The sequence below is a fragment of the Abramis brama genome, assembly GCF_963993115.1.
Source record: "Abramis brama genome assembly, chromosome: 8".
Classification (NCBI taxonomy): Eukaryota; Metazoa; Chordata; class Actinopteri; order Cypriniformes; family Leuciscidae; genus Abramis; species Abramis brama.
This window is the reverse complement of record NC_139970.1, coordinates 2325060-2339892: the sequence shown is the minus strand read 5'-3', so window position 1 is coordinate 2339892 and position 14833 is coordinate 2325060. Positions and strand designations below refer to the sequence as shown.

At 41.4% G+C, this 14833-nt stretch overlaps 1 long non-coding RNA gene across 1 annotated transcript; it reads left to right on the top strand.

Moving 5' to 3' along the window:
* The first annotated feature begins 761 nt into the window (after positions 1 to 761).
* Positions 762 to 14310, top strand: LOC311087930. Its single transcript, XR_014607387.1, has 5 exons — positions 762 to 872; positions 3115 to 3211; positions 11878 to 12149; positions 12231 to 12316; positions 13089 to 14310. It is a non-coding gene; the product is annotated as an uncharacterized lncRNA (long non-coding RNA).
* Positions 14311 to 14833: the final 523 nt, after the last annotated feature.

Here is a 14833-nt window from a genome sequence, read left to right as displayed (position 1 = left end):
ATTTCAAAGGTAAAGGGTTAATTAGGGACATGGCCACAAATACAAAATGCTTCAGATTTGGCTTGTTGATAAGAAAATCGTTATAGTTTAAAAATGATCAGGAATATAAAAGCTATTAGAAAAAAACTGTTTTGTTTATGCCACAAATAATTAAGACTACATTTACCCATCCATTCTCCAAACCACTTGTCCTATATAGTAAACCTGCTGGATGGTCGGTCCATCACAGATTTTTGTGCCGCATATTTGACATAACTCGGCTTCTAGAAAATATAAGAGTATTTCAAAAAAAGACTTTCTTGAGATAAATTCCTAAAATGTATTCTTCATATAGATAAAATATCATAAAGTATCATAATCATTATCATAAAGTCATATTTCATTATGATGTCGTCATTTTTTTCAGACTGACTGATCAGAGCACAACCTGCATTTTCTGCTGCACTTTTCTCTCTGGTTAGTATTAATATTGTTTCTTAAGCTGTATTATGGTATTTTCATCCCATCGCCATAATTGTAGTCCCTGTGCCTTAATATGTCTGTTTTTATATCTTTTTCAGGTTCCTTGGGTTTTGCCGTTTTCTACAGAGAGCAGTTTATTTCATTTCTTACCCCCACGTCCTCTACCTTCACCACCCACCCACCACCTACCCCCTCCACCTTCACCCCCACCCCACCACACGACCTATCCCCTCTACCTTCACCCCCCTCAACCCAAAGACCCCCCCCCCCAAAAAAACCTTTATTGCAATTTACAAGTTTACACAGTGTCCCTTTCATTGTTCTTGTTTAACTGTTTGTTTTCTTCCTGAGAGTACTACAGGTTTTATCTTTTTAGGCTCAACAGCTGTTACATCTGGAGAACGTTCAAAGTATGTGCCTACCTAAGTGAGAATGTCCAATTGACCCTTCGCTAAGCCACGCCCGAAACCGCCACAGGCCAATCGTGGCTTAGCAACCGTAACTAGGCGCGGGAGGTCTGGCAAGCTTTCGAGCGAGGGAAACATGCCGAAGCGTTGTGCATATGGATTGTGCAAATCCGATACCTAGTTTCCTAAAAGTTTGGACGGGGTGGTGGATTTTGTTCCCTTCCCGAAACCTAAAACCCAAGGGGAGAAATGCCGGGCGTCATCTTCATTTATGTAGCGCTTTTAACAATGTAGATTGTTCCAAAGCAGCTTTACATTGATAATAGGAAATTTAAAGTAAAGTGTTTTGGCTTTATAGCAGCTCTAGAATAAATTTATTGTCCAGCTCGTGGATCAAGCAGTGTGATTAAAGGCAAGACGGAGGCTCACTTTAACATAACTTATTTCAGCATTTTGTTAATCGACGGCCTAACTAGTACCCCAATCCGATCGTGACTCTCCCGGTGTTAGTTCTAGTAAAAGTATAAGGTAGTTAGTAAAAGGTGGGAACATCAGGGGGCTTGCTGGAGATCTCCAAGAAAAAAAAGTTGGTATCCAAACTTAATCAGTTCGTAACAGTAGTAGTCCAGGCGTTTTAAGCCAAAATGGGGGTCAACCGTGAACAAATTGCAACAGAATCAAACTCAACTGATTTTGTATCCTCAATATGTCCTGAGTAAGGAAAAAAAAGCCCCGAAGAATCCCATTAGGGGAAAGTTCCGAAAAAGACCCAAATATATCCTATTCATACGCCTATTCATTATTTTTCTCACGTGAATAGGGTAAAAAAATGAACCTTTAGATATCACCATGAAAATTACTGAGTTGATTACTTATATCAAGACAAACAAAAAATGTATTACAAGTTTTTTAAAATTGTTTGTTAACATGGACAAACGGTGCATAATCTAATTACAGATGTGCTAATTTGCATAAATACCACAACAGGTCTAAACATTGGGTATAGCCAGGTGAAAATGTCTTGTTGAATCTTGTTGACAAATAACACTAAAATACTTTATGTTAAGGTCTGAATGGAACCCATTTAGACTACCCATGAGCATTAATACATAGAGGCAGGAAGAAGTACTTTAGAAACCAGCCTTTATTAATTATTATTGCAGAGATTGGGTTTGGGGCTGGGTCTGTGGGACTGTTTCTGGGGATTTACTTTTTATTTTGCCTGCCTTTTGTCTTCTGCATTCTCCTTACCATTCTCTCCTGTTCTTGCCTCAGATTCGTCCCCCAGAAACAGTCCCACGGACCCATCCCCAAACCCAATCTCTTAAAAATTAATAAAGGCTGGTTTAAAGGACTTCTTCCTGCCTCTATGTATTAATGCTCATGGGTAGTCTAAATGGGTTCCATTCAGACCTTAACATAAAGTATTTTACTGTTATTTGTCAACAAGATTCAACAAGACATTTTCACCTGGCTATACCCAATGTTTAGACCTGTTGTGGTATTTATGCAAATTAGCACATCTATAATTAGATTATGCACCGTTTGTCCATGTTAACAAACAATTTTTAAAAACTTGTAATACATTTTTTGTTTGTCTTGATATAAGTAATCAACTCAGTAATTTTCATGTTGATATCTAAAGGTTAATTTTTTTACCCTATTCATGTGAGAAAAATAATGAATAGGCGTATGAATAGGATATATTTGGGTCTTTTTCGGAACTTTCCCCTAATGGGATTCTTCGGGGCTTTTTTTTCCTTACTCAGGACATATTGAGGATACAAAATCAGTTGAGTTTGATTCTGTTGCAATTTGTTCACCCTTTTTTCCTAAAACGCCTGGACTATAGTCACTTATGTGACCCACGATGTGTGAGCAGATTTTCACCTGTTCGCCAAAAATGAATAATTATCTCCTTGGGAATGTCTGAAACCGGTGCATACATACTGTAATAGACGTGCCAGGCGCAAAAGCTTGACAGGCGTAGCAACAGTAACTAAGGAGGGCGGGGCTTAGCGAAGGGTCAATTAAAATGAATTTGACTAACAAATAAGTGAATTTAAATATGTATTAGTTTTGAGTATTAAGAAAGAAATCCATGGCTATTTTTTATGATTTGAGACTTGAAAGTAAAATCTCTACTTTTAGAAGTTAGTTAATTCACTCAAATTAGTGAGTTAAACAGATAAATTTGTCAAGAATCGTTTTTTGTCATTTCTTTTTATCTCTTCATATTTTAAAGGATGCCACGGAAAGGAAAGAGATCTCAGGCTCAAAAAATTCGTTGGAGAAAGTTGGACCTGGAGGATGACCAGACCAGACCCTCCAGGATTAACCAGGTATTATTGATATCTGTGTCTTGCAACATGCTCATTTCAGGGCACCTTAATGTTTGGGACTAGGGCTGTCACGATTTCACAAATGCGACCACATCAAATTTTAACTTGCAAATTCTCAAAAAATGGTCGTATATGATGACTATTTTGGTCGCAGCCTGGAGCCCTGCAATTCTAATCATAATGACTTTAAATAAAAAAGAAGGCTGTTTATGAAGTAAATGTATCTTATTAGTGGAATATTAAACAAAATATGAAATGTACACATAGCTGTGGTACGTGAGCTAATTTGAGAAAAACATGCAGTGGATTGAGCACACAGCGGCACAGACGCGTGCGAGCTGGTCGAGCACATCCCTTTTTCACAGACGTCAGTGGAAAGTTTGTAGTTCAGTTGTATGTCAATGGCAAAGAAAGTAAAACGAGGCATGTAGCTTATTATTAACGTTAACTGACCAGAGAGAGAGAGAGAGAGCATACTTCTGTTGAATGTTAATCAAACAAAGGACAAATAAATTACTCACTGCTGACTTAATATGTGCTTTAGTATTAAATGAAAGATAAAATATGATAGATCAATAGAATGAACAGTATATGGAAAAGCTTATAAAGACACATAAGCCGTGTTTACATTTAAGTCTTCACAGTTAGTTTTGTACATGTAAGCAGCTTTCTCTATCATGAACAAGATTATTTGTAATTAATTATGTAATTTTTTTTCAAGTAGTGCAATTCAACAAGCTTTAAAAAAAAAAAAAAAAAAACATTTGTCATTATTTTACTTCCATACAAGCGGTTCTGTCTCACACACATGCGAATCCGTATAGCACATTTATTACAATGTAAATTGTTAAATTGATTCACTAATTAATCAAATAAATTAATTAATCTTTAATTTTAAATGCCTTTTCTTTAGTTTTTTAGTTTATCTTTAATACTGTTTAGCAAAAATGTCTTTGTCCCAAACACTATGAAGTGCTATTTAAAATTTAACACAGATTCTATAGCACTAATTTTTACCAACAGCCTAATTCCATGAATGATTATTTACAGGTTGAACAGGCAAGCACCAGTGCAGCTGTAGCTCAGTTTTCGGGTAGAACGTATGCAGAAGGTGGTGATATTGCACCCAGGGTTTTGTCTGTGCAGGCATCTCATTGTCAAGGTGATGATAGGTATGAGAGTTTCTCTAGAAATCATCAGTGCACGTGTGTAGCGTTGACATTTTTAGCTAATCAGAGTGAAGGGATTACGTTCAAGATGCCTGACCTTGATAGAGTTTTAGAGGAGGGAGATGCGTTATATGTCAATGTTAAAATGCAGCTTATTGATGAAGGGAGGTATAATCGCAACCAACTGACAATGGAGGAAGTACCGTTGAGCGTTGAGTCATTTCACCGGACACATAATGTGCTGAAGTCAGGAGTGATGTTTGGATACCTCAGAGCCACAGGGACCCCTGGCACTGAAGAGTGGTGGATTCCTCTCACTGAAAGGCTACAGTGTCTCTCCGCAGATGTCAGGCATGCTCTGCTCCTTGTTGCTCCTGAGTGTATTGCTGTGTTCAGAGACAGATCTGGAAGGTACGGATACTTTGATTCTCACTCGAGGACTGCTGCAGGCTTGCCCCATCCTACTGGCCATGGAACTGCTGTCATGTTGACTTTCACCCACCTGAGTGACATGGCAGACAGAGTTCTCAAGATCTTCCGGGATCGTGGTGATGAGACAAGCTATGAATTCATGCCTGTATCATTTGAAACGGAGCAGCAGTCTGTCCAACTGCCTTCAACATCTGTTTGTGAACCGGTATCACAAGTGATTTCAGCTCTACCAGAACCAATATCAAATGTTGGAGCCAAAGTAAATCTTGTTGGCTCAGGAGCTGAAAACCAAGATGTGGTACATAAAACAAATAAGCACAGGAGAAGAAAAGAAATGCGTAAAACATTTAAAATTTCAAAACAAGGCGGAGATCCTAAGAACACGGCTGCATCTTATGCCACCAGGAAACATAAAAAAAGGAATTATGAGAGACATAGGTATGTTACTTCTTTGCAATTCCAATCAAAGAAAAAAGAAGCAATTTTGGTAAAGTATAATCAGGATGCTCTCTTCCGAAACAAAATGAAAAGGTTCATAGTGAAAAGGTACAGCACTTCTTCTGTCTTCCAGAAGAAGATGAAAGAATACAGTAAGAACAGATATAGCTCAGATGCTCTCTTCCAGAAGAAGAAGAAAGAGTACATTAATAAGCAGTACAGCACAGATGCTCTCTTCCAGAAGAAGAAGAAAGAGTACACAAATAAGCGGTACAGCACAGATGCTCTCTTCCAGAAGAAGAAGAAAGAGTACACGAATAAGCGGTACAGCACAGATGCTCTCTTCCAGAAGAAGAAGAAAGAGTACACGAATAAGCGGTACAGCACAGATGCTCTCTTCCAGAAGAAGAAGAAAGAGTACATTAAGAAGAGGTACAGCACAGATACTCTCTTCCAGAGGAAAATGAAAGCCTACATGGTTAAGAGATATGCAGGTGACCCAGAGTTCAGAGCACATCACATCCTGCGATGTACCCTGCACAAGACCCAGAAATGTGCCGGTGATGCTACATATCACGTTCTTCATCGGTTGCAATGCGCACTCAGGATTAAAAGGAAATATAAACCATACATCCGTCCCAGCCAGGAAACACCCCAGCCTTGTGTTAACAAAGCGATGGAAAGTGCCATACATGCATTCCGGTGTAAGATTCAGCATGGCCCTACACATGTCTGCACAGTCTGTCACAGAGGCCTGTTTCCTAATCAAGTCAAGGTCTGTAATAGAACAAGTTATTACAAAAACGTTCATGTTGCAGCGTCTTGCCTAACTGGGAAGTATGTTCACGCTTGTGATAATGCCTGCTCAGGTTCCTGCGTAGTTCCAGAAGAGAGAAGACAGGAATGGATTTGCCACACTTGTGACAGCCACCTCAAGAGAGGACAGATGTCTTCAATTGCAGCAGCCAACAAACTGGAGTTGCCACCAATCCCTGCGGAATTGGATGAATTAAATGTCCTTGAACGTCAACTCATTGCAAAAATTTTACCATTTGCAAAAATAATTGCATTACCCAAAGGACAGCAGAGAGCAGTACGTGGTGCCGTCGTGTGTGTGCCCTCCGAGATGGAGAAGACTGTCAACTCTCTGCCAAGACCAAGAAGTGAGGCCCAGCTGCTGCAGGTGAAGCTGAAGAGACACGTTAAGTTCAAAGGATACCAGCAGTTCCACACGGTGAATATGCATAACGTGCTTGCAGCTTTATCGAAGCTGAAAGCAATGCATTCAGAATACAGGGATATCTCCATAAGAGAAACTGCTATATTTGAAAGTCCCCTAGATGAGGAAGCTGATGTCTCTGAAAGTCACCTAGACGAGGAAGCTGAAGTCTCTGAGATGCAACAAGAAGTCGATGTTGCTGAGCAGGATGAGCAACACGTTAGCGTCGAGGAAAAGGATGAGCTTCGACCCGGGCTCACATTAGACACGTGCATGCAGCCGCCCGACATCGGACATGAGATCTTGTCGTACGGTGAGGGAATATTTAGTATCGCACCTGCACAAGGACAAAAGCCTGTTGGATTTTTCAAAATCCCAAAGCTGGAAGCCATGGCGTTCCCTGTTCAATTCCCCACTGGACAGAATTCCATTGACGAGGAAAGACAAATTTCAATATCTCCCAGTATGTATTTCAACGCGAGATTGTTCAGCGTTGACACGCGTTTTGCAAAAGATCAGAGTTATCTTTTCTTTGCTCAGTTTGTAACAGAAACGCAACTGGCTAGAAACAGCATGTCTATTCAGTTGCGAAAAGGCAAACCTCTCACAAGAGACGGCCGAAGAATTTCTAACAGACTGCTTCAAGACAACCGGGAGATTGAAAGATTGGTACACAACAAAGACGCCACACGGTTCATGCAACCACTGAGAGGCTCTCCATCGTATTGGGAGAAAACTTTGAGGGATCTACAGGCTATGATAAGACAGTTAGGAACCCCTACGTTTTTTTGCACATTCAGTGCAGCCGAAATGAGATGGCCTGAAGTAATTACAGCAATCAAGGCCCAGCAAGGTGAACACGTCGACTTTTCCGAGCTTGACTGGACGACAAAGTGTGAAATTCTCCGAAGCAATCCGGTCACTGTCATGCGTTTGTTTGAGAAGCGGGTGGATGCGCTAATGACTCATCTGCTTTTGTCGCCTGCCCAACCCATTGGTAAAGTTGAGGACTACTTTTACCGAGTGGAGTTTCAAGCTAGAGGAAGCCCACATATCCATCTTCTTGTTTGGATAAAGGACGCACCCGAGTTTGAAAAGGACTCTGATAAGGATGTTTGTGACTTTATTGACCGCAACATAACCTGCCAGTTGCCCGATCCCTCGGCTGATCCTGAGCTTCACAAGATCGTCACAGAGGTCCAGCTTCACAGCAGGAACCACTCAAAGTCCTGTAAGAAGGGAAATCTATTGTGTCGATTTGGGTTCCCCAAACTACCGGTGTCTAGCACCACGATCACTCGTCCGCGACCACAGCGTCCTGAAGAAGAGGATGACACGGACACTTCTCCATCTGGAAGCTGCATGTTTGCATCTAAACAACCACAGCGACCTGACGAAGAGCATGAGAAAGAGCAAAAGCAAGCAGACAGAAGGAAGTTGAGACGGGAGGCTGCTCAAAAGGCAATGAGCGAAGCCAGGACAAAACTCAAGCCGGTGTGGGATCAGTTGAATGACCCCCAAGCCTCTTTTGACAGCTTGTCAGACCTACTGACAAAGAGTAAGTTGACCATCGATGACTACAATGAGAACGTCGAAGCATTGTCCAATGCCAACGTGATTCTGCTGAAGCGTGATCCAAAGGAGTCTTGGGTGAATGGATACAATCCCGATTTGTTGAGGGCATGGAACGCTAATATGGACATTCAGTTCGTTCTTGACGCTTTTAGCTGCGTTATGTATATGCTTTCGTATATTTCCAAACCGGAGCATGAAATGGGCGATTTACTTAAGAACGTAATCAAGAGTGTGCGTGAGACGAACGTTAGCGAGGAAGATGAAATGAAGCAGATAATGCAAGCCTACTCCAAACACAGGCAAGTTAGCGCTCAGGAGTCTGTGGCACGAACATGCAGCTTACCGTTGAAGAAGTGTTCACGAAGTGTTGTGTTTCTACCGACGGATGATGACGCGCTAAAGATGAGTCTTCCCCTAAGCGTCCTACAAAATAAAAATCCCGATTCGGAGGATGTGTGGATGTCAGGGATTATAGAGAAATACAGAGCAAGGCCTCAAACGCGTGACTTTGAAAAGATGTGTCTGGCAGATTTTGCTTCGGAGTGCCGCATCGTGTACGGTCAACAAACTAAAGGCAAGAACGTTCACCAGCTGCTCAACGGCATGGGTTTTTTTCAGAAGAGAACGTCTGGGAAGGCTGCAGTTATTAGGTATGCACGTTTTTCGGAGGAAAAACAACCCGAAAAGTTTTACAGTAGATTACTTAAGCTTTATATGCCACATCGGAGCAACGAACAGCTAAAACCGCCTAGATTTCCGACATACGAGACATTTTACAAGAGTGCAAAGGTGGAACTACCTACCCACCCTGGTTTGCTTTTCCCTGTCTGCGCCGTAGTGCAAGTAAACAAGGAAAAGTTTGAAAAACACAGCGACGAGGTGGATAAGGCGTTCGATCAGCTGCAACAGCAAGGGCCATCCGAGAACGCGTGGACCGCTTTTGCACCTGAAATTGAAGTGGATCGTTTAGAGTGCGTTGCAGAACGACAAGACATCAATCCAGATGATGAGGATGTACAAGACAATGTCCCAGAATTTCAGATTCTTGAACATGGAGATGGAGTCGTGCCACAAATAGAGGCACCGCAGATGAGCATTGAATTTGTTAGGAAGATGTTCAGGAGTCTAAACGAGACGCAGGCAGCCATATTCTACACGGTCTGCCAGTGGTGTCAGAAGCGTGTGTGGGGTCATAATCCAGAACAGTTTTTCTACTTCATGTCAGGTGGTGCTGGTTGTGGCAAATCACACGTCATCAAGTGCATATACACGGAAGCGACCAAAATTCTGCGACAACTGCCTCGGCTACGGGAGGAAGGAGATCTGTCCGTGCCTACGGTGCTCTTGAGTGCGTTTACTGGAACGGCAGCGTTCAACATATCCGGTAAAACTCTGCATTCCATCTTAAAACTTCCACGGAATCTGAAGCCACCGTATCAAGGACTTGGAAATGCCCTAGATGAACTACGAGCAAGACTACGCGACGTGGAGATTCTTATCATCGATGAAGTGTCCATGATTTCGAAGGATCTTTTTGCCTACATAAACTGGAGATGTCAGCAAATCAAAGGCAGCAAGAAACCTTTCGGAGGAATCTCTGTCCTCGCCGTGGGCGACTTTTACCAACTGCCACCTCTGGGTAAAGCCAAACCACTCTGTGTGTATGAAGAGGATGTTTTGGACTTCTGGAAAGACCATTTCCAAATGATTACCCTCACCGAGATCATGCGTCAGAAAGAAGACCTGGCTTTTGCCCAACTTTTAAACCGCCTACGGGTGAAGCAGAAGACCGATGATCTTGGCGAAGTAGATAGAGCTTTGCTACTCCAGGCTGTGAAGGACCCCAAAGACTGCCCGTGTGATGCACTTCACATATTTGCCACCAACAAGGAAGTTCACGGACACAATACCAAAACAATCCATGCTCTTCACACTGACATCGTTACCATCGATGCCGAGGACTACAGGAAAGACCCCAGAACAGGAGGGATGAAGAGACAAAAGAAGCCCATCACCGGAAAAAAGGACAACTTGCCTGACACCATAGAAATTGCATTGGGAGTACGCATAATGGTGACTAGGAATTTGGACGTTGAAGATGGAATAGTCAACGGGTGTTTTGGAAAGATTGCAAACATTGTCAATAAGACAAAAGATGGAATCGACACCGTGCAAATGTTAGGACTTCAGCTCGACAATCCAAACGCAGGCAAGAAACACCGCAAAAGGGTGCAAGGTGAAGAAGACGACTTGGTTTACATCGAGAGATCCGAAGAAACTCTTAGCAAAGGAGCAGTTCGTCGACAATTCCCCATCAAGTTAGCCTATGCCTGCACAGCTCACAAAGTCCAAGGCATGACCATGGAGAATGCCGTGGTGTCACTGAAGAAGATTTTCGAGCCGGGAATGGCCTACGTTGCCCTCAGCAGAACGACCTCACTTCGTGGATTGCACATCACAGACTTCAATGAGAAGAAGATATATGCTGATCCTGCAGTAACAGCCTCGTTGGATAACATGACCAGAGCAACATTCGAAGGAATCATGCCACTTTTGCAGCAGGTGAGGGAAACCAACATGGATCAAACGCTTAAAATCATTCATCACAACACAGAAGGACTGTCATCCCACATTGAAGATATCAGATGCCATCATGAACTGCTTCTATCGGATATTCTTTGCATGACGGAAACTCACCTGACCGGATCATTCACTACACCTCACGTCCAATTGGAAGGATACAACATGTTTCTGCGTAACAGACATGTCTCCTACTCGACACACCAAGAAATTGCGCAGAAAGCTGGCGGTGGAGTTGCAATATATTGCAAAGAGCATATTTCAGCTCAGCCTAGGCAGTTTGTACAAAATGTGACCGATCTGGAGTACGTCGTCATCAAAGTAGATAGCCCGATCAAAGCAACAATCGCTGCTGTCTACAGGCCACCACACTACGGATTCGAAGGATTCCTGGAAAACCTGAAGAGTCTGCTGGATTATTTGGACATCGTGGACGAACATCCTGTAATAATCTGTGGCAATTTTAATGAGGATCTACTCTGCGCAGGGAAAAAAACTGTTCTGGAATTGTTTAAATCTAAAGGATACACGCAACTGATCACCACAGCAACAACCAAAAAGAACACTCTATTGGATCATATTTACATCTCTCATCCGGATTTGTGCCTTCAGTCAGGTGTCTTGCATAGTTATCATAGTTATCACAATCCCGTGTACTGTATTTTGCGTAAATTAGTTTTTGTGATGGACCAGTATTGTTGTGTGTTGCGGTAGGTTAGTATGCCATACGGAACCGTTTGCCACTGAACCTTGCTTTAAATGAGACAGTGGGGCTTCGACAGCCTTAGTTGAACGGTTGGGCGCGTATGGTCGGGTTGTTAGGTAGGCCATACGGAACCGTTGCCAATGGACCTGGATACATGACATCAGCAGGGCTTCGACAGCCTTAATCAAACGGGTTGGCGCGTATGGTCATGTTGCGGTTAGATTGTGGTTAGGAGATTGTGGTTAGGTCATGTTTATGGTTTATGCCACTGAGCTACGAGGAAGGAGCAACCACAGCAGCAGCAGGAAGTATGGAGGAGTAGTGTGACAGCTCCAGGGAGGACACAGACAGTCATTGAGCAACAGTGGCAGTAAGTTATAAAAGACAAGGGAAAGAGAGAAGTAGCAAGACACCATTGTAATGTTTGATTTTGACCTTATAACATACATTTTACTTGAATTGATTTCAATCTACACAATTTGTGACAATCTGTGCGGGATATGCAGTCCCCTGCTATTTTATGATTGATATGTGCACTTCTATAAAGTTGCAGGAAGAATTGGGAGACCATAGCAGTCCTGTCTGGATACGAGTGTGCAATATACCTTCTAAAGCTAAGTGTTAAAAGATTTTGCTTCAGTCGGTGTACTACTGCTTTTCATAACCGCATTTGAATCGAAATGTTATATTTGAATCTAATTTTGATTTTAATGTTTTTCAGGAACCAGCCAAATGAAGTCAGATTGTCTGAGAAGATCACGTGTGCTACATCAATGACGATGACGAGCTGGATACCAGATTACGTGCCAATTTCTTTCCGTAAGTTTTATTTCTATATTTCTTTCTTTTTTTTGTTTATTAGTTCCGGGTGTATTAGTGATCCCATTGTTAATTTATTAGTTTCATGCCCGGAGAACAGGTCCAAATATCTATGGCATTGAGGACAACGCTGAAGAATGAAGAAGCAGAGGAAGAAGCAGACTGAGGTAAAGTTTGTCAATACTACTGATAAGGTCTAGTGTTTCAGTGCATTTTATTATACAACGGTTTCATTGTTTTTCCCAGGTCAAAAATGGTCTTCGTTGGTGGCCAACAGACACTGCTGTCCTATCTTGCCCTCTTATTTAAAAAAAGAGCAGATTTTACCAGTGGATTTCATAGTTTTGTAAGATAAAATTATAATTTTGTTATATTGATATTAAAAAGTTAAACTAAAAAAAGTAGCATCAAAAGGTTTATTTAAACTAATAGTCTTAATTTTCTACCATATAGCTAACAATTGAATAAAATTAACAGGTAGCTAACAACAACTTGCTTTGCGCTTTATGATGTTAATCACTCCAGTATGAACTTAATTTTATTTATTTATTTTTGACAATGTTATTTATTTTAAAAACTGCTGTTCAATGTTTATTCATGTTAGTTCACTGTATTTACTAATGTTAGCACTTAAAACTTTTAATTTTAACAATGTACCAGTATTAGTAAATGTTAAAAATCACTGACAAAGATTAATAAATGCTAAAAAAGTTAAATGCAGGAAAAACCATGGGTTTTGTTCAAAGGTGTATGATTTGATGTGAAAAGCTTTGATTTTAACGTGCATGATGGTTCTCAGAAGTGACAGAGCAAAAATGGTATTTTGCCAGGCTTACATTTGACCCATCAACTATGCTGCTTAATAAGTCTTGGAGAATCAGAACAATTCAAATAAATTCACTAACATTATCATATATGTTTTACCTCCTCTGCCCTCAGGATATCCACGGAGACAGATGCGCGCCATTCAGCATAGAAACATCGCCCTCTCCCATCTGTGCAGAGACGGAGTTCACCTGAGCACAGAGGGAAACCAGCTTCTCCTGAGCAACCTCAGAGAAGGTCTGCGGGTGGAACTCCAAAGTTGAAGCCAAATGTCCTTTTAAAGGCAACAACGGCTCTTTTCAGAGCTACCCACTCATTCAACTAAAGAGCATTTTTACAAAATGTATTCACAACTAGGGCTGAACGATACATCGAATTTTCATCGTCATCATGATATGAACTCGCGCAATGAACACATCGCAACAGACAGCCTGACACAATGAATAATGCCTGGTTCAGATTACAAGATTTTTGTGTCTGTTAAAATGTCACGGTGTCAGATTACACGATTTTGACTCCTAACAAGAAACATGTCAGACTACACGTTGCTTTCCGACCAGTCATCGCATGTCGTCACACGCACACATTCACTCGCAAACATTCACTCACACACGCTCACTCGCACACACTCACACACACACTCACACTCACTGTCCCTCGCTCACTCACTTGCGCTCTCTCACTCACTCACTCTCTCACACACACACACTCGCTCACTCAAGCACACACACACACTCACTGTCCCTCGCTCACACACTCGCGCACACACACCTGCTCACTACACACACACTCGCTCACTGGCGCACACACACACTCACTGTTGTTCGCACTCTCACTCTCGCTCACATACTCAACCCGTCGTGGAGGACCGTTCAAAAATTAAACATGCTAGTCTTTCTGTCATGATGTCCTGAAGCATCGCAGAGGTTGTCGCCCACTATGACACGCTATATGAGATGAAACGATCGAATCTTGCGTCCCGACACCCATTGTCGTTTACGAATCCCCACGACACCCTACGTCAAACGGATTGTGCCAAAATCGTGCTAAAATCGTGTAATCTGAACCAGGCAGGTAATAAACTTTTGACCTAACACGCAAATAACCTATTAAAGCACTAAGACATGGGAACAGTATAGCTAACATTCACATTCAGGCTAAACTAGTACATAATTTAAAAAAATGCTTTTTATAATCTTAGGGGTAATGCTGTAAAGATAATTTTAATACAAAGTAATAACTAGTACAACACTAGGGTCTAATCCATTTGCTGGGTGGAATTTGACACAACAGGCGTTTAAAAAAATCTTTTAAATAAACATTTGGTTAATTGGCACATACTGTGTTTTTGTCTTTATTGAATGGTATTGAAAGTTACTCATTGTCACATTATGAATATTTTCTTGTGAACTTCAGAGAAGATCCAGGTATATTCACAGATGGTTCTTTAAGATGGTAAGAGGCCGGGTCATTTAAAAGCTTACATTTAAATGAGCTTTATATACTCAGCATTTATAAAATCAAGACCACTACATGTACAGGATATCAACGATCAATTAATGTTTGATGCTTTGAAAAGAATAACATGCATTCATATTCAGACACACCTGTTAACGTGTCTTCACACAGCTTCACTGAACAGCATCCAAATGGCATTTTAATCCAGAAGTGTGCATAATTGGAGGAATATTGATACATTTAGAAGTTTGTTTCATTTATTTAGACAAAATCATTATTTCTATTCATATTCCAATAAACTATGCGATCTGATGAGCAGAAGTGGCTTCCAGCGATTGCTGTTATGACCAAAGTAGGTACAGTAGGTGTGGTGTCATATTATAATTTTAAACTACAGTACA